The sequence below is a fragment of the Mauremys mutica genome, chromosome 6 (assembly GCF_020497125.1).
Source record: "Mauremys mutica isolate MM-2020 ecotype Southern chromosome 6, ASM2049712v1, whole genome shotgun sequence".
NCBI lineage: Eukaryota > Metazoa > Chordata > Testudines > Geoemydidae > Mauremys > Mauremys mutica.
Genome location: NC_059077.1, coordinates 34,415,187 through 34,435,782, shown reverse-complemented (window position 1 = coordinate 34,435,782; position 20,596 = coordinate 34,415,187). Strand labels below are relative to the sequence as shown.

Here is a 20,596-nt window from a genome sequence, read left to right as displayed (position 1 = left end):
TTAGGCCTGAATAAACAGGAAAACAACTAGGGTTCATAAACATAAACCATGAGCAAAAGACTCACCCCCAAGTAAGTTGAGCAGAATCCTTTTCCCCTCAGGTTCTTAAGTCCAGCAACCCAAAAGTCCTTTAGTGTGCCCTCTGCACCCCATTCACAGTTGCTGTCCTTGGCCAGTGCAGCCCCAGAGTTCAGAGGGTCATCCGAAGAGTTCACCTCCCACCCTGAGTGGAGGGGGGAAGTGTAAGGAGGCAACTTACACGCTCGCTGCTCAGGCACTTGCTTATCACCCCAACAGATGATTGCCACACCTCTCTGCAGGGCTCTGCTCTGGCCCTCTGCCAGCCACACAGCTGGCTACTCACCGAGATGTCTTCAGGGCCCAACACTTAACACAGCACTCAGTGATCCCAGCTGTTGGGGGGGTGGGGGGCCTCACTGTCAGTACACATTGGGCAGTCTCTTGCACCATAGACACTGTCCCAAAGTAGGTCTAATACTTAGATCTAGGTATCAGCAATTTCAGCTATATAGCATGTAACAAAACTCTGAACTGAATTGAAATTAGCTCTTATTATACCATGGAGAGAGGAAGGGTCAAATGGTGTCTAGGATCCTTAAACAGGGGCCACACCGCCAGGTACAAGTACCTGTCTCCACCCTCTCTCAACTCATTGGGATTTGGAACCCATGTCCCCTGCCTAGCGAGTGCCATTGAGGGTGAGTCCCTCCATCGGGGTACAGTTCTGCTGCCCTTGATTCACACAACAAGGATAACCCTTTATTACTCCTGCTCCAAAAACAAGGAGACTGGGGATCCAGCCTCGGCCACACGTGATCATTTGGGCAAGCAATCCCATCATGTTGAGTACCTAGGCAGGGTGGGTGTGCCTGTGCAAACGAGATCAACTCCTGAAGTCCTTTTCCACAGCTCACCCCTAGACGTCAGGGGAGAGCTCATTCAAACTCTGCTTACACAAGCATAAGTCAACTAAAGCAGCATCACTTCTTCCCGCACACTTCAGATAACAAGTGCTGCATTTGCAGTGGAGGCTGCATTTCCACAATGAGTGACGTGATTCCCATCAGACAGAACAAAATTCTTAATACTTGGGTGCCTAAAATTAGATGCCTAACTAATCAGGCTGGTTTTCAGAGGTGCTTAGCATTTGTAGCCCCCTGTTGACTTCAGTGGGAGTTGTGGATGCATGGTTGCTCCTGTGAAAAAAAGGCTGTTTATTTGTAACCCTCACTTGGAATTTCCCAGCTTGCTGATATCTGGCCTGGAAACCTCTTGGAGTCTTGGCTGGTTCACGGTAGCCAGTGCTGGGTTGAAAATTTCTTTTTTTTTTCTTCCTCTTCTTCTCTCGCTCTCTCTCTCTCTCACCACTTGATCCCTGCAGCCAGAACATCAGGGCTTGTCTACATGAACATTTAGTTTGCAGCAAGCTAGCATGTGACTCTACCCCGTACTATCCTGCTGTGCTCTAACTGTCCAAATGGACCCTGCTGATGTGCACTAATAGTTTGTTAATGTGCTTTAATCTAGTCCTCTTGAAAACAGGCCACTCACTACAGCTAGCAACTAAGTGAGCCAGTCTGAGAAAAATACCTTGCTCCCCAGCTATGGGGGATTTGTCACTCCATGTAAGTTAAGTGAAGCTGTGTGTTGTCCCAAATGCAGGTACCAGCCTTCCATCATCCCCTTTACCAGACTACCTTCTACCACACTAAATATACACAATGAAAAGCCTTGGCGGGGGAGGAGGGGCTAGTTTGGTAAAGGGTTGTGTGCAGAAGGGCAAGACAAGGGGACAGAGTTACAGTCATGGTCTGTGGCTTGCAGTAACAGTCAAGTGCATGCCTGCAAGTGAGGAGACGAGGGTCCGTACTGTTAGGAGGCTTTTCATTTTCCTGCTTTTGCAGGTTTGTGTCAGGTATGTTGCATGTTGCAACACTAACTGCTGCACAAAAGAGATTTTGTGTATTCATTCTATTTGAGGTGGGCCTGAGCTCAGTGCTTGTTTAAGTTATGGGGGTGTCTGATCTGGGATTTGACTGGGCCTTGTTGTAGCGAGCAGGATCACCTGATGAAGAGCTGGATCCACATACCACCCAAATTCAGGTGTGTTCAGACCCAACACACACACCAGTGAGAGGAAGTGCCTCTTGTTTCTCCCTGGCTGACCCAAGGAGCTGCACTGACAGGCATTTGATGAAAGCCAGTCCACTTTCCTCAGCTACAGGAGGGCAGGGAGTCACTCAAGAATGGAATTTGTTTGTGCAGAGAAGCCGGGGGGAAGACGGGGACGATGGACTATAAAGCAAACACCTGGTGTAAGTCAGGATCATTCAGAGACCTTCCCCTGATCATGCCGAAGCGCTGCTAAAAATCAGACACCTGTACTGTTTCCACTGAACCCCTTTAGTGAGGGGACAGTACTTTTTTGGAGTCAGCCTTTAAACTGAAGAGGGCCAGCTGTTCACAGATGACTAATATGGGGTTTCTCATTTCCAATGTGCCATTCTGGAAAGAGAAGTGGGTTTGAATCCAACCCAAAAGCTGCTGATCAAGGGCTTTCCTCCCTCCCTTCCCCACTAACTCAGCCCATATGCTCCCTTATAATCTCCACAGCACTAGACATCCTTTCAAAATGTTGTGGCTAGCACAAGAGAAAAGAGTTTAGAATTTTCCATATGACTCCTATTTTTCCCTCAAGCTTGCAATACAACAGAGGCAAAATGATTTCAAAAGAAGGAAGGGTAAACCTGATAGGGGAAATGATGGAAAGTACCTCTGAGCTGTTGCAGCTTGCAATCTAGGGCCTGTCGGGTGGGAAAGAAATATGACTGACATGGACTGATGACTGCCCAAGGTTAGACAGGCAGCTTTTGCTTCAGCTGGTAAAAAATGAGATTGCTTTTTATTGATTGTATTGATTTTTAAGGTTTGTTTTTTTTTAAACAGTAGTTTTTATAAGGCTTTATATGGGTCAAAAACAGTAGGGTTAGTTAAGCATGAATGACCTTAGACAGCACAGGCTAGAAAACCATAGGCTTTGACCCATATGTGATGCTGATCAACACACAACTCAATATGCACCCACAGATCAACACAGAACTCCATGTATTGTTCATTGACCTTGCCAATAACAGTAATAATTACTTGTATTACACAGCAAAAAAGAGAGAGTCTTGCTGTCAGTATCAACGCTTCCATGATTTATCAGGTGGCAAAATAAATGCACTCTTCAGAGTCCTGGGTTCCAGCAGGTGTTGGGCTCCAAAGAGACACATCTGGAACAGAGAGGGCTCTCCATTGAGCAGGTCTAGCAGTCAGTCACCTCAGAGGAAAGGCAACAATACAAAAAGCAGCATAAGATGGAGGCAGAAAGAAAGGATGGAAAATACAGATACTCCAAACCTCCTCTCCCACACCCATTTGGGGACTAAAAGATAAACAGTAATGTACCGTATTTCACAAGCACTGGAAAACCTGTCATTCCACTGTTTCCTGTGGATTCTATTACACCACCACTGCTAGCATTAACATATGAGGGAAAGCAAAAGGAAATCTGCTTTTTCTCTCTCCACTACATTGTACTAACAATACTATGGGTGACCATGGACTGTAGTTTGCCCAGCCCTAGTTTAATCCTTTCACTAGAAGAAAACATCCGCCTCCCACATCTGTAGAGGAATTTCATGGAATTTGGGTTTGAAAAGGAGAGGTCTCCATTTGCAGTTACTGTGTGTTCTCTTCACAAGACATGCATTTAGCAATATGGATTTTCCCAGCCCACTCTATACTTCTTTTTTTTAAAATAGGTATGAAGGCATCTGTGTGGATGCAGGTTTTATTAAAGTAGAATCTGATGGCTGCTTGTCTAGATTCTCCTTTAATAAAACCTGTATATTACATTTAGATCAGTACAGGAACTTATGTGAGGTAGATGAGATAAAATACACAGTGGCAGAATCTCTTTACATTTATGGTTACTTTATTTTAAAGCTCCACTGAAAGATTTAATAAATTATAACAGTTTTTATAAATGGTTAATTATATAGTCCAGATTAATTATGATTTAGAACAGGGGTAGGCAACCTATGGCACGTGTGCCGAAGGTGGCACGCAAGCTGATTTTCAGTGGCACTCACACTGCCTGGCTCCTGGCCACCGGTCCAGGGGGGCTCTGCATTTTAATTTAATTTTAAATTAAGCTTCTTAAACATTTTAAAAACCTTATTTACTTTACATACAACAATAGTTTAGTTATGTATTATAGACTTGTAGAAAAAGAGACCTTCCAAAAACATTAAAATGTATTACTGGCACGCAAAACCTTAAATTAGAGTGAGTAAATGAAGACTCGGCACCCCACTTCTGAAAGGTTCTCGACCCCTGATTTAGAATCACCTGTAACACCTTTATTCAGGCTAATTAGTAAGGTTCTGCTCTATATAGCCAGCAGATTTTCTGTCTATCCAGAAAATACAGAAGACATGCTCGCTATTATACATGGTAGAGCTGGTAAAGTTTTGAGAACATTTTTCTAATATTTCCTGGATTCTATTCCCCCACTTATTTGGAGGTGGGGGGGTGTTTGGAGGAGATAGGGGGAACTTCAAATTTTTGCCAAAATTTAAGAAATGTCAACCCGTGCTAACATATGGTCAGTCAATTTCTTTTGAAGCTATGACAAATTGGACATGAGGACATGCAGTGCATCACTAGGAGAAGACCCCCTTTAAAAAAATTGCATGTTTTAAACTGGAGTTGCTTTAACACATACAAATATTTGAATCTATACAGGTAGAATAAATTTATAAAAACGTGGATTCTGGATCTCATGTGTCCCAGTAAGGACTGCTGGCTTATTGCTTTTCCCCCCCCCTTCTCACCAAGTGAGCGATAGTCAGAAGCACCAAGTATATTGTGGTGTTGATTTTGGTGTCTATGTATCTGTTTTTTACCCACTCACATGATTTGCCAGATTAAGCTTCCATAGAATTTATAAACGATCCATATAAAAGAGATGATACTATGGATGCAAACTAAGCACTCAAAAGTCAAGAAATACTAGTGTTATGGCCTTAACTCTGCCCCCTTGTACAGATGCTTGTTATTTAGAGCCAGATTCTACAGTATGCTGAGGCCTCTTGGGGGATGCATACACTGCAATTAAACACAGCAATAATGTCCCCACCCCCCAAGATGTACAAGGGTTTGGATCAGAGCTGGCATGATAATCAAGTCCTGATAATGACAGAAAATAACACCCACTCCATATAGTCTCCCCTCCTAATGACCTTTAATTCCACTAATGTCTCCAAGCATTTGCAAAGAACAAAAGGTTTGTATACAAACCTAATTGTATTTTTAAACCACATAATACAAAATTAAAGCCAGGAAATTCAGAGTTAAGACAAAAAAAGAGTTGGGAAATTCCATTTGCGTGTTTTGGACCAAATCCTGCAGTCCTTACTCAATCAAAATTCCCACTGAAATCACTGCTAATTTTGCCAGTAAAAATTGATAGATCTGTTCCTTTGTAATACAGGTTGGCCATTTGAAAAAAAAAGTATTTAGTACTTGCAAAGATAGTGGCCAATATTCCTGGAAAATGAAGCCCTCTGCTTATTCACAGAGCAGGCAGACTTACTGCACGTTTCCCTGCTCTGGATATATAACCTCTAGTTGTGTGCAAGGAAATCACCCTCCCTGCATTCTCAATCCTTAGCCATTCTTCAGAGACTTCTAATATGGATGTTAATCAATACCAATTCTAGTGATTGTTTTTCTGATGGTGGCACTGATAAGAGGAATTAGATGAGAGGAAAAAAAAAACCCTCATTGCACGTAGATTAAATAACCATCTGATGGTGGTTCAGTAGATAACTATTAGCCTTGGATAAATTTCAACCAGCAACCTAAAGGTGAAAGGCTTTGAATCCTATTACCACTCCTTTCCTCTTCAGGATTCAGTTTTGATTCTCTCTCTCTACCAGAGGAACAATCCAACAGTGGTACAGCTTCCAAGAGCATTAAATTCAAGCAAAATCCCTGAATTCAGGAGAGAAATAGGGTTGCAAATGCAATTTTGATCTGTCTCCACTTGCTGCTTGGAAGAATTAGGCCACTCGTCCCAGAGAGGTTCAGGGACCAAACAGAGCAGGCAGTAATATTTTCTTTTATTTTTTCATAATATAACAGCCTTTCATTTCATAGCAGTTTCTTATTCTTATATTTTGACAAAGGGTGAAAGAGAGACTCTGTAGCTTACTGTGGCTTTCAGAGTGTTCAGCACATCAATTAAGTCCCCTCATACTCTTTTCCTTTCTAGACTAATATTCTGCAATCTCTCATGTGGCCAGACTTCAAAATATCTTTACAGCCCTTTTTTCAGTCTAGACTTTAGCTTTTTAAAAAGATACAGGGGGAGATTTTCTCAGGCACAAGAGGTACCTTAGGTGCCCAACTTCCACTGAAAGCCAATGGATCTTATGTGCCTGAGGGCATGTCTACCCAGCAATTAGATACTGCGGCTAGCCCATGTCAGCTGACTCAGGCTAAGGGGCTCAGACTAAAGGGCTGTTTAATTGCAATGTTGATATTTGCAGTCGAACTGCAGCCCAAGCTTGGGGACACTCCCAGCTTGCAGGGTCCTGGAGCCAGGCTTCAGCCCAAGCCCAAACAGCTACATTGCAATTAAACTGCCCCTTAGCCCAAGTCCTGCAAACCCGAGTCAGCTGGTACAGGCCAGATGCAGGTATCTAACTGCAGCGTACACATACCCTTAGACAATCTCCCCCATGATGACCAAGGTTCCATTCCTAAGCTGTGCAGCCTGCTGTCAGCTATGATAGACTGAGAAGTGCCTGCTATTCAGAGGAGCTTCCTTAATCAGGTGCCATCTTACCTTCTCAGGGTTGGCGGGGGGGGGGGGGGCTTTCCCCTCCTCATGCTCTCCTACTGGAAGGAAAGATTGGGGGGGGGAGGGGCAGAACAAGGGGGTTCTATCAGGGTGAGGGACAGCCTTAGCAGTGTAAGAGCAATATGAATAGAGGACATCTCTGTCTCACACAGAGAAGAACTGAAGAGTTGGATGGGGCAAGTCAAACAAGTGAGGGAGATGGGATGAAAGGGCCCCAATAAGGGAGTGACAATGATGTGGGGATAGAGGATAAAGAGCAGGGAGAATGAGACAATGGAGAATTGGATGAAATGAGGGAGAGGCACTCCCACATATAGTCTTTAAGCCTGAGCCCTGGTGGTCATTTGTTTTTCACAGAGGGAAAAGTATTAGAGGAAACAATGGGAGGTGGCCAAAACTGGGCACATTAGTCCAGATGAATGCACAACTTAGTCAACATAATACCATAAAACAGTCTGCATTCGCTGGTAATTGAATACATACAGTGTGCTTTTTAACTGAGAGGCAGCTATGGAGCTGCAGTCTGGGAGCTGAGATTCCTAGGTTCTAGCCCCAGCTGTGCCACTGACTCACTATAGCACCTTGGGAAAACCACAACATTTCTGTGCCTATGATCAAATTATCAGTACATTTCTTTACCTTACCTGGGTGCTTCAAGGATTAACTCTGGTTTTGTAGAGAGCAGCCAGGTACTCAGATGAAAGGTACTATACATTCTAGTGACATTTTTTATTAATACTGCTGCACACTTGAAAGCTATCTGCTGCAACACCCAAGTCTTATATTCAGAGGACTTTGCAGGTCTCTCACTCATCATTATTAAACCAAAGGGCCAATTGCTTTTATATGCAACAAGCATCATGCTTCCAATAGAAAGACCCCTAGTTTTAGCCAAAATGCAAAAGATGAAACTAAATCAATTTCTTAGTTTTACCAGAGGATTTTTTTTCCTGGGGTAAAGGAATAAGATTGATGGGCTCTGCTTATATCCAGGAATGGCTCTACAGGAAGACACACAAAATAAGATCCTGGCTAGCACTCAATTAATCTACACCTAAACCAAAGACTTCCTGGTAGTGAAGCAAGAGTAATGTGGATGGAGGACATCTGTGATGAAAGACTTATTCTAGAAACAGAAGTGACATTCATTTTGGCTCCCTAAAAGGATGGAAGACACCAGCCATATTTTGCTATTTAGAAGGGTATGACAGATCTCATTGGGGAAAACTATGTGTCAGGGTATTTCCTTTCACAAACCCTCTCTCTACATAGCAGTTCTACAACACATTTGCTCTTTACTAGCTCCAGACCAGACTTGCCTACATATGCTAAATGCCTTGCAGCATGACTATATGGAGAGTTTAAAAAAAAAAAAAAAAATCATCAAACCCACACATTTTAGTAATGAGCTGGGACTTAAGAGGAGCCTGAAGCTTCCTGAAAGCAATTCAAAGGAAAAATCCCTCCTCTGTGAAGATTAAAAGCAGAAGTGGCAGAGGTTAAGCTTTAGAGAGGGAAAAAAAAATTAAAGCCCTTCTTCAGGTGCTCTGAAGAGGGAGATCATTTACACATTGTCTAGGAATAAGCTTTGCCAGCTGGTAACGCTCATCATTTGTTGTCAAACAGTCCACAGGCAGTCACAGTATTAGCCTGCCTCCAATCTAAGAATCTATAACAACCCAGTCCTAATAAAGCCAACCAGGAAGATATCCACAAAGGATCTAAAAAAAAACAAAAAAAACACAATTTGCAAGACAGGCTGCAAAGGAAAAGAGGACTGGATCTAAGCAATAACTTTCTTGTCATGTTTTATGAATTGTTGCTATTAAAACATCTGGGATTCCCCCAGGGAGAAAGCTGTATCAGGGAAAGTTATGATATTAAATCCCTCTCTAGAGCTAAAGGCTTCCAGTACTGGTAAGAACAAAATTAGAAGTAAAAATCTATTTATGTTTGCTTGAAACACTCCTTGTTCCAAGGCGAGTTATGACCTCCTTTGAGTGCTGGGGTTTCAATTAAGGTTCAGATATCTGATGCGTTTTTCCCCCACAGAGGGCAGAGTTTTATTATTTCCTGGTAGATTCCAGAGGTTCCATCAAACAAACAAAATACGTTACACACAGTATACCATTAAAACAACATTGGAAAGTCTTCCCCTCACCACTAACAGTCATCTATGTTTGTTTTGGCCTTTGGCATCTTTATCAGTCTTTCAAAAACACACACACACCACATATCAATGGACCAGGGAGCTAAATTGATTTACACCAGACATCCCATCCCACTTTTCCTTATTTTGCAACAGTACATAACATTGCCTTATAGACAATGGGAAACCATCCAAAATGCAGTCACAGGCAGTTTCTTTATCCCCTGTCATTCAGAGGGACCGAGCACCCACAATTCCAAATGACTTCAGCGAGATCGGTAGGTGCTCAACACCTCTGAAAGTCAGGCTGTCAGTGCAATAGTGAAGCAAAATATCCAGACAGTCCTGACCTGACTTCGTGGGTTCGGCCTTCATGAAAGCAACCACTTCCCAAACAATGGCAGACTACTGTATCCACTTATGCATGTGAACAACTTTATTCACATGAATAGCCCCACCAACTTCAGTGGGACTAAACCCGTAAGTAAACCTATTCACTTCCTGTGTCTGCAGGAAATGGAGGAATGAGTAGAGGAAATAAGGGAGCTCTCTTTCTGAAGTGAATGTTAACAACTCCAGAAGACTTACATGAGCAAATGTGAGATCCTGTTTAAGCCTACAGCATGTGTTAATAATATTAATATTTGTTAATTGCACTATAGTAGCACCTAGAGGCCTCAATTATGAGCTAGTTCCCATCATGCTAGATCCTGTACAAAACATAGCAAGAGACAGGGCCCACCCAAAAGGGTATACAATCTAAACAGACAAAGTACTAGTCCCCCACCAGTAAAAGGGAACTAATGGGGTACACGGAGATTAGGGAACCTGGTTCATCTTATACAAGAAGTCTGGGGACCAGTTGGGAATTAAACTCAGAGCTCCCAAATCCTTGCCCAGTCCCTGAACCCCAAGGTCACCAGTCTTCTCATGCTAGAGAGTAGGTCTCTGTGTGTTATAGCACTGGGAAGAAGAAAGCTCTGCTCTGCCAAGCTGAACAAATAAGCAGAGATGGTTTGCTTGCAATGGAAGCTTTTTCCACAGGTCATGCCAAAGATGAGGATATACATACCCACCTGTATTTGCATCCCATTTAAATAAGGCAGATCATCTCTCTCCAAATGGAGGATTTTTCTTCCCTGGAAAGCCAGGATCTTTCCAAATCCCTCTGACTTTATGATGAGTCATGCTGAGAAGCCTCAGGAGGATGCAAGTGCACTTGCATCAATCACATCATAGTACTGTCATGTAGTAGAACCCACTGCTGCTGATAGATGGATGCTTCTGGAACCCAATCTGCACAGGAAAAAAAACGAAACAGAAATGTAGTAGGATCTCTGGGGAAAAGACAGCAAGATATTTTTAAGTATTTAAGAAAAAAATAGCAAGCATTTTAAGTTGGTAAAATAGAAAGCTCGCCTGGAATATTTTGAGAAAGAAAAGCACAAAATGGGGGAAATGAAGTTATTACTACATCAAAGGTCTCTCTAATTGAGAGTTTAGATACACATCTTTGTACTATTATTCATATTATAATCTCAACCCTCAATTACACACTATGTCACTAATTAACCACCTGGTTTGTATCTGAAGTGAATAATTCGAATAGTGTTCACTAGTCTGTTGTCAGAGAAGGCTGATCTGGTGGTTAGTGCATGGCCCAGTGTGTACGGTGCCAGGCTGGGATTCAGGAGACTCAAGTTCATATTCAGAAGCACTTGGCCCCTCAGGGCCTGGTTCTCCTCCTACTTGTACCTGTTTTTACACCAGAACAACTATTGACTTAATGGAGTTACTCCTAGTTAATGTTAACGTAAATGAAAGCACCCTCAGACCCCTGGCATCTTCTTGATCAGGCCTGGTCTGTAATAGGAGACTTTACACCATGGTAACTAGATCAATTGAAATCTAATTACACCAGTGCACATTTTCTAACATGGACTTGCCCTGACCAGACATTCACCATTTTCAATCTCCGTCCTGCCTAGATAGCTGCACTCCTCTGGGAGAATGCAGATTATAAAATCCTGGACAAAGCACCGAGAGCTGGAGATAAAGCATTCCATAGCCAGATCCCCTTGACTGAGAATGTATTACTGGAGAAGATCAGACAAATAATGCTGCAAAACCTCCCTCTTCAAAAATAATAAAAAATAAACAAATATTAAAAGTCAAACCACAAAAAACCTTTCCACCATAACAAGAATGACATTTACAGCACCTCTCTTCAAAAATAAATAAAAATCTGTATCAAACAAGTCAACCAACCAACTACAAACAAACAATACCTCCAACCAAAGAGGTTTTATCCCAAAAACAAGGAGGAGCCAGAGAATCCATAAAGTCCACTAGGGACTTCACTATTGATTTTATGTGGAAGGCACTCAGACACTATAGGGATGGGGAGCAGTATAGGTAGACAGATCTTCCCTTTACCTTCGGCCCTTAAAACAAAAAACCTAAAGAACTAATTATCAAAGATGATGACTCAGCCTCTATCTTTTAAATAGAATTATCCTACTTCTAAAAGGATTCTCTCACTAGACATTTTCTGTGTGGCTCCCTAATTTACCCACTCACTTCCTTCCTCCCCCCAGACCTCCCGGGTAATTCCTCTGCATGCAATGCCTTTGTTTTGTAATCAAGCTTATTGAAAGTGAAATTCAATTATTGGAAATGTGTTGCAGTTTACAAATGAAGAATGTCTTGTACTGTTAACTTTATTGCTACTGATGTGGCACACTGCAAGCAAAAAGTGTTGGGAGTTTTGAATCAGCAATGCACTGGGCCGGTCCTGAGGTTTTCTGAAAGAACAAGTCACATCTGGCAGCCATGGGATAATCCAAAAAAAGGGTGGTTGGGGTCTAAGTGAACATCCTAGTATCATGTAAACAGACAGACAATAACTTATAGGATCAGGATCTGAAAGATACACAAAACAGTTCATATAAATGGCAAACCAATCACAATCAAAACCAAAGAACATCTACAGTAGATGTATAAAGGCAAAACTGGCCCCTCCCTTCCCCCAACTGCACGAGTCTTCATAGACAATAGAAATGGTGCAGTAGTATGCAGGGTTACTTTGAGGATAGGGGGGGAAAACGAGGTCCCTAGCCAATCTGAAGCTATGTGGGTCCCTCAAACTGCCAGACCTATGGGGAGGGGGGGAAAAACGTGTGCACTGCCTGCAGAGTCTACTGCTCCTTTGTGGCTAGAGACAGCCACAATGCATTCCCTCTGCAGTTCCAGGACCTGGAGGCAGGATTCTGTTCCTTCCTGAACTCCGCAGCCCACAGCCCATTAGTGAGACTGCAGGCAGGAACCAGAACTTTGCTCTGAAAATAGGGTGACCAGACAGCAAGTGTGAAAAATCAGGCTAGGTGGGGGGGGGGGGGGAAATAGGCACCTATGGAAGACAATGCCCCAAATATCGGGACTGTCCCTATAAAATAGGGACATCTGGTCACCCTATCTGAAACTAAACATGAAGCTTTTAAAGTCTCTTAGGCTACGTCTATACTACCCACCCGGGTCGGCGGGTAGCGTTCGACTTCTCGGAGTTTGATATATCGCGTATAGATGAGACGCGATATATCTAACTCCGAACGCGCTCCCGTCGACCCCGGAACTCCGCCACCGCAAACAGCGGTGGCGGAGTCGACGGGGGAGCCGCGGACTTCGATCCCGCGGCGTCTGGACGGGTGAGTAGTTCGAACTAAGGTAGTTTGAGTTCAGCTACGCTATTCGCGTAGCTGAACTTGCGTACCTTAGTTCGACCCCGGCCCCCCCCGCAGTGTAGACCAGGCCTTAGGGTTTAGCTCAATTATTTCTAGACAAAAAAGACAGCAGAGAGACCATTAAATGTGCCTTCCCAATCAGGACACAGTTCATCAGAACACTTGACAAATAACACAGCCTGAGGACTGCATCTTATTTAGAGGTAGCAGTCACAGAATGACTAATATCTGTCTGAATTGGGCTTTAGCAATATTAACCTTCTTATTTCTGAATCACCTGCTAATCTTGGCTAGATTCCAGGACCACCACCAGCCTGGGCTAAAATCAAATCAGAACCTAGAGGTGTTATCTGGCAATAGAACATCTGAGAGTTTGAACAAAAGAAGTCAGTCCCAACAATGTCAATAACCTTAAAGGTCCTAGGTGGGAGGGACAGTTTTACTAGCATGCGGCCCTTCTACTTATTGGGTCTGTAAAAATGAAATTCATCTTGAGCTTAAAGAAATTCATATCTCCAGCCCTAACACTTATGCACATTAGCAACTTCATGTATATAGCCCTTGAGGGACTCTCATACATACAGTCCTGTAAAATTACTCATAATTATATAAAGAGTTTACAAGCTGAAGGCCTATGTGCTAGGGTACCTAAACATCGTAAAAAAAAATTAATAAATTGATCAAAAATCCCTTCACCCACATCTATCTGTAATATGCGATTAAGGAATCAAGAAAGACTTTACCAATATGTAGTCTGTGTCTCATCTGTGTTTTTAATAATTCCCCTCCAGGAATTTGTGCTGATACTTAAATGATAAGACTGTTGGCAATAAAATAAATAAAAACCACATACACATTTACTGGTGTCTACTGAAAAGATGAAAGCCTGGATTTTTTTTTAAATATATAAAATGTATATTTCCCTCAGGGATCAATTGGGAACATTAGAAAGGCAACAGTCCTAGGTCTTCATCAATTCTGATCTAGAGAAAACTCAGATTGCAATAAGACTCACTGTTTATTAAGTGCACACAGTCACAGGCTGCCTACTTCAATGTGGTACTGATATTTGTAATGAAGAGCTGTAGTCCAAGAGGCCAGACACAGAAAATTGCAATAATTAATCACATATCTTAAAGGGATGGAGACAGGGCCGGCGCTTCCATTAGGCGACCCTAGGCAGTCACCTAGGGCGCCAGGATTCGGGGCGGGGGGGCGGCATTTTGTGCGCTCTCCACAGGGCGCACGGAAGCTTCCAGTTCCACTCCCGTCACGCCGCCGAAGAAGGACCTTCTGCTGACGTGCCACGGAAAACAGCGGCAGGCAATTGAGCAGCTCAATGACTGCCGCTGTCGCCTGTGGCATTTTGGCGGAAGGTCCTTCTTTGGCGGCGCGATGGGAGTGGAACTGGAAGCTCCTGCGCGCTCCGTGGGGAGCGCACAAAATGCCGCCCCCCGAATTCTGCCTTGGGTGCCAGAAACCCTGGCGCCGCTCCTGGATGGAGATGACCTGAGGAGATGGAGAGTAACAACTGAGATCTAGGAACAAAGAAAGTACAAGACTTGACTCAGATCATTCTAGAGGGGCAGTGAGCAAACTGATAAAATAAAAATGATGCCACCCAAAGATATCTGAATGTTCAGCTGATAAGTGTTGACAACTCTTGAGAGTAAAGAGCATGGCTATGTTCATAGTGATCTCCATCAGAGAATGTTAAGGAGTCGGTTAACAGGGCCACCCAGAGGATTCAGGGGGCCTAAGGCAAAGCAGGGGAGCAGACATAAAAAAAGCCACCATCCGCCGCGGCGCTTGTACTCACCGGGTGGTGCTCAAGTCTGTGGCGGCAGCGGGTCCTTCACTCGCTCCGCATCTTCAGTGGCGCTGAAGGATCCGCCGCCGAAATGCCGCCAAAGACCCAGACCGCCGCCAGGTGAATAAAAATTTAAAAGGTGCCTCTACCCAGGGAAGGGATTCTCGGCCAGGGCTCATGGGGCAAATTGCCCCATTCCCCCCCCTCCACCTCCCCAGGCGGCCCTGTCAGTTAAAGGGTTAAAAAAGTGACAATCATTTGTCTTCAGTGGAACTCACTGTTGCTTCATTTTCCTTGCTATGTTAATTGTGAAAAGCTAGTATATTAGTCTGGGATGGCCACATTCCTCATTCAGAAAGCCATCCAAAAATCACACCATGACATTACAGTCCAGAACCATTTCATCTTCCCTGACAATATGGAGTAAGGGGATGTTTACATGTCAATGGAGACTTCTCAGAGTAGGCTTTGCCTGCCTTGTTTGAGTCAGATACAAAAGGATCCTGACCTGTTAGTGATAGTTGACGCCAGACACATCTTTACATGTTGGTTTTACATGATCACTTGCCTTTGTCACCAAAAATAGGAAAAAGTTACCAAGGGGGCATAACAAGAGTGCACATCGTCTTCATCAGGATGAAATGTGATGACTACTACACAATATTTGTATACAAATTCTCTCTCTCGCTATCCTCTCTCTCTCACACACACACACACACACAATCTTTTTAAGATGTTAACAAAGCCTCTCTCCTACCCCCTCATTAACTACAGTGGCAGGAGCAGATCTGAATGAGCAAATATAGCAGTATAGTGGGCAATGTTACTGTTGCATGGCTCAACAGCAAGGGGCAGCAACATTACTTTTCTGTATTACACTGGAACCATATCTGCATAATTGCCTAAAGTGGTTCAGAACTGACCTCTCACATAAAACCAGGGACCAGATGGCAGCAGACTGAGATAGCAAAGAAATGCACATTATGGAAATAACTGACTAGAGCTAATACACCATAACAATTTTTAAGTGCCCATAATTTTATTAGCTATGTAATTAGTGGTGTCATGTGTTCTCCAGTATGAGAACTACCTTAGGCTCTTACAGAACTTCCATTTCTTGTGCTGAATTCTACCTTCCAACTTATTTACTGATCCTGGATTAATAAAGTAAAGCCTTGCTGCCAATGATGCTGTAATACTTTACAGACTGTGCAATCAATCTGCTTTATTCATTAGATCTTATTTCCATATTCATCTGTTCCAAATGCAAATCTGGATTCCATTCTCAGCTAACTAACCTCCGGAGTGCTATGCCCACGGCTCCATTCCTGGCACCACCACACCCTCCCCAGGTCATGTGGCAAGAGTGGCGGGATCTGGAGGTGCTCTCTCAAGAACATTCTATAGCACATACATCCAAGGAAAACACAGGCATTTGGGGGTATTTTTTAACATAGGGGAAATTGATCTAACCACATTTTTGAAGGCTAGACAATCTTATCTGGAGAGTCATGTGGTTGTTTTGCTAATCTACTTGGCTCCCAAATGTAGAAGTGAAGCATATACCTTTTGGCCCAGAAATGCTGGAATAGCCAGGTTCTTTGACACACAAAACAATCTCACATTTTATATTTAATTCTCCTCCTTTCCACACACAGCACACTTGGCATGGATCAATTGTCTCGTAAATAACATTTTAAAGTTACAAAACAGCTTCAACAAAAGAGATGGGGGAGGAGAATCTTCTTAGAGAACATGGGCTATTAGTGTTTATCGTTTTGTTCATTGTTCTTCATTTTCAAGGGATGAAAATGAAGGAGTAGGATAAACAGAGGGGCTTCCATCTTTGTACAGTACAATAGTATGTAGTGCATAGCCTGGGGACCAAGGCAGGCGTCCACCACAGCAAGTATCTCAGCTTTGTTTACAAGGATGATGTGTATGCAGTAGGAATGGAGATATCCAGTTTACTGAGCACAATGTTAGAACTGAGAACTCAGATTCCTGCTAGTGAAGGCAGGGGGCTGGACTCAATGACCTTTCAAGGTCCCTTCCAGTTCTAGGAGATTGGTATATCTCCAATTATTACACAAATAAAGGAAGTGATTTTTTTCTCCCAAACCAATACAGAGTGTAATTTACCTATAGTATTCAGAACACCTTCCACATTCAATACCAAACCCTAGATGGCAGCAGGGTGAACATGTTGCTGGGATCTGCTCATAAATGAGCAACAGCTGCTTGAAGCTGAACTCAAGAGACACAGGAGATGTTGATGGGCAAAAGAAAGTATTCTGAAGAGTTTGCATCCACGGTACAGTTTCCTCTAGTTGAAGGCACATGCATGAACACTCATAATTGGCAAATTCAGTCCCCAACCTAGGAGTACTCTTCGATTCCTCCCAAATGCTAAACTCTCACAGAACAGTATCTCTGGTTGGCTGGGAGATTTTGACCTGTACTAGTTGGAGTTTCCTAATTATCATCTTCTAGGATCTTCTTAGGTCAAAATCTCCTAGCCAACCAGAGATGGTAGAAAATGTTATAGATCCTAGAAGATGATGACCCGGCCTCACTTATTCATGTGGTCATCACTGGAATACTCCACTGTAATATACTTGGACATGAAGCCTTCACTGATTAGGAAACTCCAACTAGTACAGAACGTTGCAGCGCATCTCCTCAGCGACACTCTCTACCATGGATGCATCAAACCTGTCCTCCACTCCCTGTTTTGGCTTCCCATAATACTGAGTCAAGTTCAAGGTCTAGCTCCATATCTTCAAGGTGCTCCAGAGCCAGAGCCCAGTATATCTAAAAGGCTGCCTAAAGTGCTAAGACGAAGACCGTGGGCAACAACGGGGCTCCTCTAGCACAATGGAACTCTTAGCAATAAGGGTAAAGCTTGTCTGTGCAAGAGACAGAACTGTCTGAGACTGTGGAATGAACTATCCCAGGAACTAAGGACCATCACCCACTTCTGTTCCAAGTGCAAGTCACATTGCTTTGACCTATGTATTCTCCAGCATAAATACATAGCAACATGTATGTTTAAACCAAAAAAAAATCCTGTGGTGCCTTGGGCAAATCGCTTAAATACTCTGTGCCTGTTTACCGTCTGTAAAATGGAGTTAATTAAACTTATCCATCTCATAGGGATCTGTTGAAGATTCATTAATTAAATGTCTGGACAGCACTTTGAAGATTAAAATCTTTAGCTAGGCGCTTATTGACTCAAATATAAAGAGTAAGAATATGTAGCAGTATTACCATAATATATGCATACAAAAAAGCTTGTCTGTATTTTATAATTTTTTTAAGCATTTCTTTCTAAAGCCAGAGACCAGCTATGCATAGAAGCTCCTGCTAGTATATGTTTTATACATTTATTTTTGCTCATTGCACGGAGATACCTAAAAGGGGATATGAAGGTGTTACCTGTCAGCTCTGTGTTCTTGGGGTACCAGGGTGCAGTACCCAGCCTATCTGACTCACGAAAGACCTCCCAAACCCACCTCCACAGCCTCTGCTTGAACCAAAACTGATCAGAAGAAAGACTTACAAAAAGCAATGAAAAGGCAGAGGGAGACACACCCAAACCTCTCCGGACAAGGGTGACAGGATTAAAGAAACTCCCCTAGCTTCATTTGCATCAAAGATGGGACAGGGAGGCATCTCCCTTGGCATACAGAATAGAGAACAGAGATTCCAAGGCAAGAACCACACTGAACTCTGGGACCAGAAAAGCAGGGAAGCACTGCATCATGGGGGATCTCGGCTCCAGGTGTCAATGAACCCACGCCTGCACACACCCAGCTCAGTAGTTATCAGACCAATTCTAGTAATAAATCCTTTATTGGGATCCAAAATACTGATGCTCCCTAATTGCATTGTAAGCTCCCTGGAAGGAACACCACCCATAGCCAGGAATGATCAGTTCCTATTGTCTAGCTGAACAAAACAACTTTGGTAAACTCCCTTAAGCCATCAGTTTACACAGACAAATCTAGTGTTCTCCCTTGAACCATTGTTGTGTTTCCCTGCAAAACCTCTTCCCATGTTCAAGTAAGTGTTTTGATGCCTGGATCCAAAATCTGCATCAGTTCCATTGGGACTTCATCTTCTTCTGACTGATGAGGCTGGGAGCTCTGCCTGCCTCCAGCACTCTGGACCCTCAGCTACCACCACCACCTGGGACCCCCGTTCGATTCAAGCTTCATGGAGTGGTGAGAACCCAGCTCACTCGCTCTCTCTAGGTAAAGCCTTCTGACCCCGACTTGTGTGATCAGTTACAGTTTTCTAAATCTGACTTTTTATAATCAAATTTAAGTTAGATTTAATATTATAATTGTTTTGTTTGTTTGGCTCCCCTTGTATGGTTATCACCTGGCACGAAATAACTTTCATGGTTAAGCTGGTTGCTTCTCCCCCCATCCCAATTGTGGGTATTTTTTGGCTTCCCCATTCGCTCTGCAGCAACACTCCTTGTACCTAAGCTAAAGATCCCTGCAGCACCCAAAAATCCTGCGGGGTTTGCACATGAAGTAGGTTACTACTCGAACAAGTGTAACATGAAAGTGAGGATAGGGACATGCTGAACCTGGGACATATGAGAGCATAGGCGGCAGGTTTGTGTAATTTTTGGTGGGGCCCAAAATGGTGGTGCCCCCCCCCCCCCCGCTCCCGCCCTGTAAGCCGATATAAAATGAAGCTACAACGCGTCAGTGCCACAAGATTACAAGGTTGGAGAAGGGGTAGGGGGTTCCAGGGGCCAGTCAAGGGACAAGGAGCAGCGGGGGTTGGATGGGGCAGAGGTTCGGAGGGGCAGTCAGGGGACAGGCAGCAATTGGATAGGCATGGGAGTCCAGGGGGTTTATCAGGGGACAGGTAGGGGGTGGGGTCTCAGGAGGGGGCAGTTGGGGACAAGGAGAAGGGAGGCTTAGATAGGGGCTGGGGTCCCAAGGGGCAGTTGTCTCGGGAATGGGTAATCGGGGGACAAGGACCAGTGGTGCTTAGATAGGGGGTGGGGGTCCTGGGAGGCAGTTGGGGCAGGGGTCTGGGGAGGGGGCAATCAGCGGCCAGGGGCTGGGATTCAAAGTGCTCTGAGCTGCTGGCAGCCACGAGGAGCCCTGAGCCCTTTAAATCCCAGCCGCCGCGGCTGGCATTCAAAGGGCTCTGGGCTCTCTGCCTCTGCGGGCAGCCCAGAGCCCTCTGATTCCCAGCCGCAGCTGGGATTTAAAGGGCTCTGGGCTCCCTGCCGCAGCGGGCAGCCCAGAGCCCTCTGATTCCCGGCCACGGCTGGGATTTAAAGGGCTTTGGGCTCCCCGCGGTTGCAGGCAGCCCAGAGCCCTCTGATTCCCAGCCACGGCTGGGATTTAAAGGGCTCTGGGCTCCCCGCCGCAGCGGGCAGCCCAGAGCCCTCTGATTCCCGGCCGCGGCTGGGATTTAAAAGGCTCTGGGTTCCCCGCTGCTGCCGGCAGCCCAGAGCCCTCTGATTCCCGGCCACAGCTGGGATTTAAAGGGCTCTGGGCTCCCCGCGGTTGCGGGCAGCCCAGAGCCCTCTGATTCCCGTCCGCGGCTGGGATTTAAAAGGCTCTGGGCTCCCCGCTGCTGCCGGCAGCCCAGAGCCCTCTGACTCCCGGCTGCGGCTGGGATTTAAAGGGGCGAAACCTAGCTCCAAATATTGGTGGAGCAGAGCCCCTGATTGTGAATATTCCTGGGGCTTTAGCTCCACGAGCCCATATAAGTTGGCGCCCATGTATGAGAGTGGCAGCTTGGAAGTGCTGCTCGACCCAGTCTGCTTTGTCCAGGGGCATATAAGGATGACAGCTTGGAGGTGCTGTTTGACCCAGCCTGCTGAATCCAAGTGCCCATGAGGGTGACAGCTTGGAAATGCTGCTAGACCCAGTCTACTGAGTCCATGGACATAAGGGATCAGCTTGGGAGTGCTGATTATCCTGGTC

General features: G+C 44.5%; 1 long non-coding RNA gene across 6 annotated transcripts in view; it reads right to left on the bottom strand.

Annotated features, from left to right (window-relative positions):
• LOC123372651 overlaps positions 1-20,596 on the bottom strand; it is a 58,169-nt gene that overhangs the window by 4,816 nt on the left and 32,757 nt on the right. For 5 of the 6 annotated variants that reach the window (XR_006580390.1, XR_006580387.1, XR_006580389.1 and 2 more), the window contains 2 exons: positions 10,160-10,379; positions 2,620-3,343 (listed from right to left, as the gene is read on the bottom strand). This is a non-coding gene — a long non-coding RNA (uncharacterized LOC123372651). Of the gene's footprint in view, positions 1-2,619; positions 3,344-10,159; positions 10,380-20,596 lie in introns of those variants that run through there. The other variant, XR_006580391.1, reaches the window with a different exon arrangement.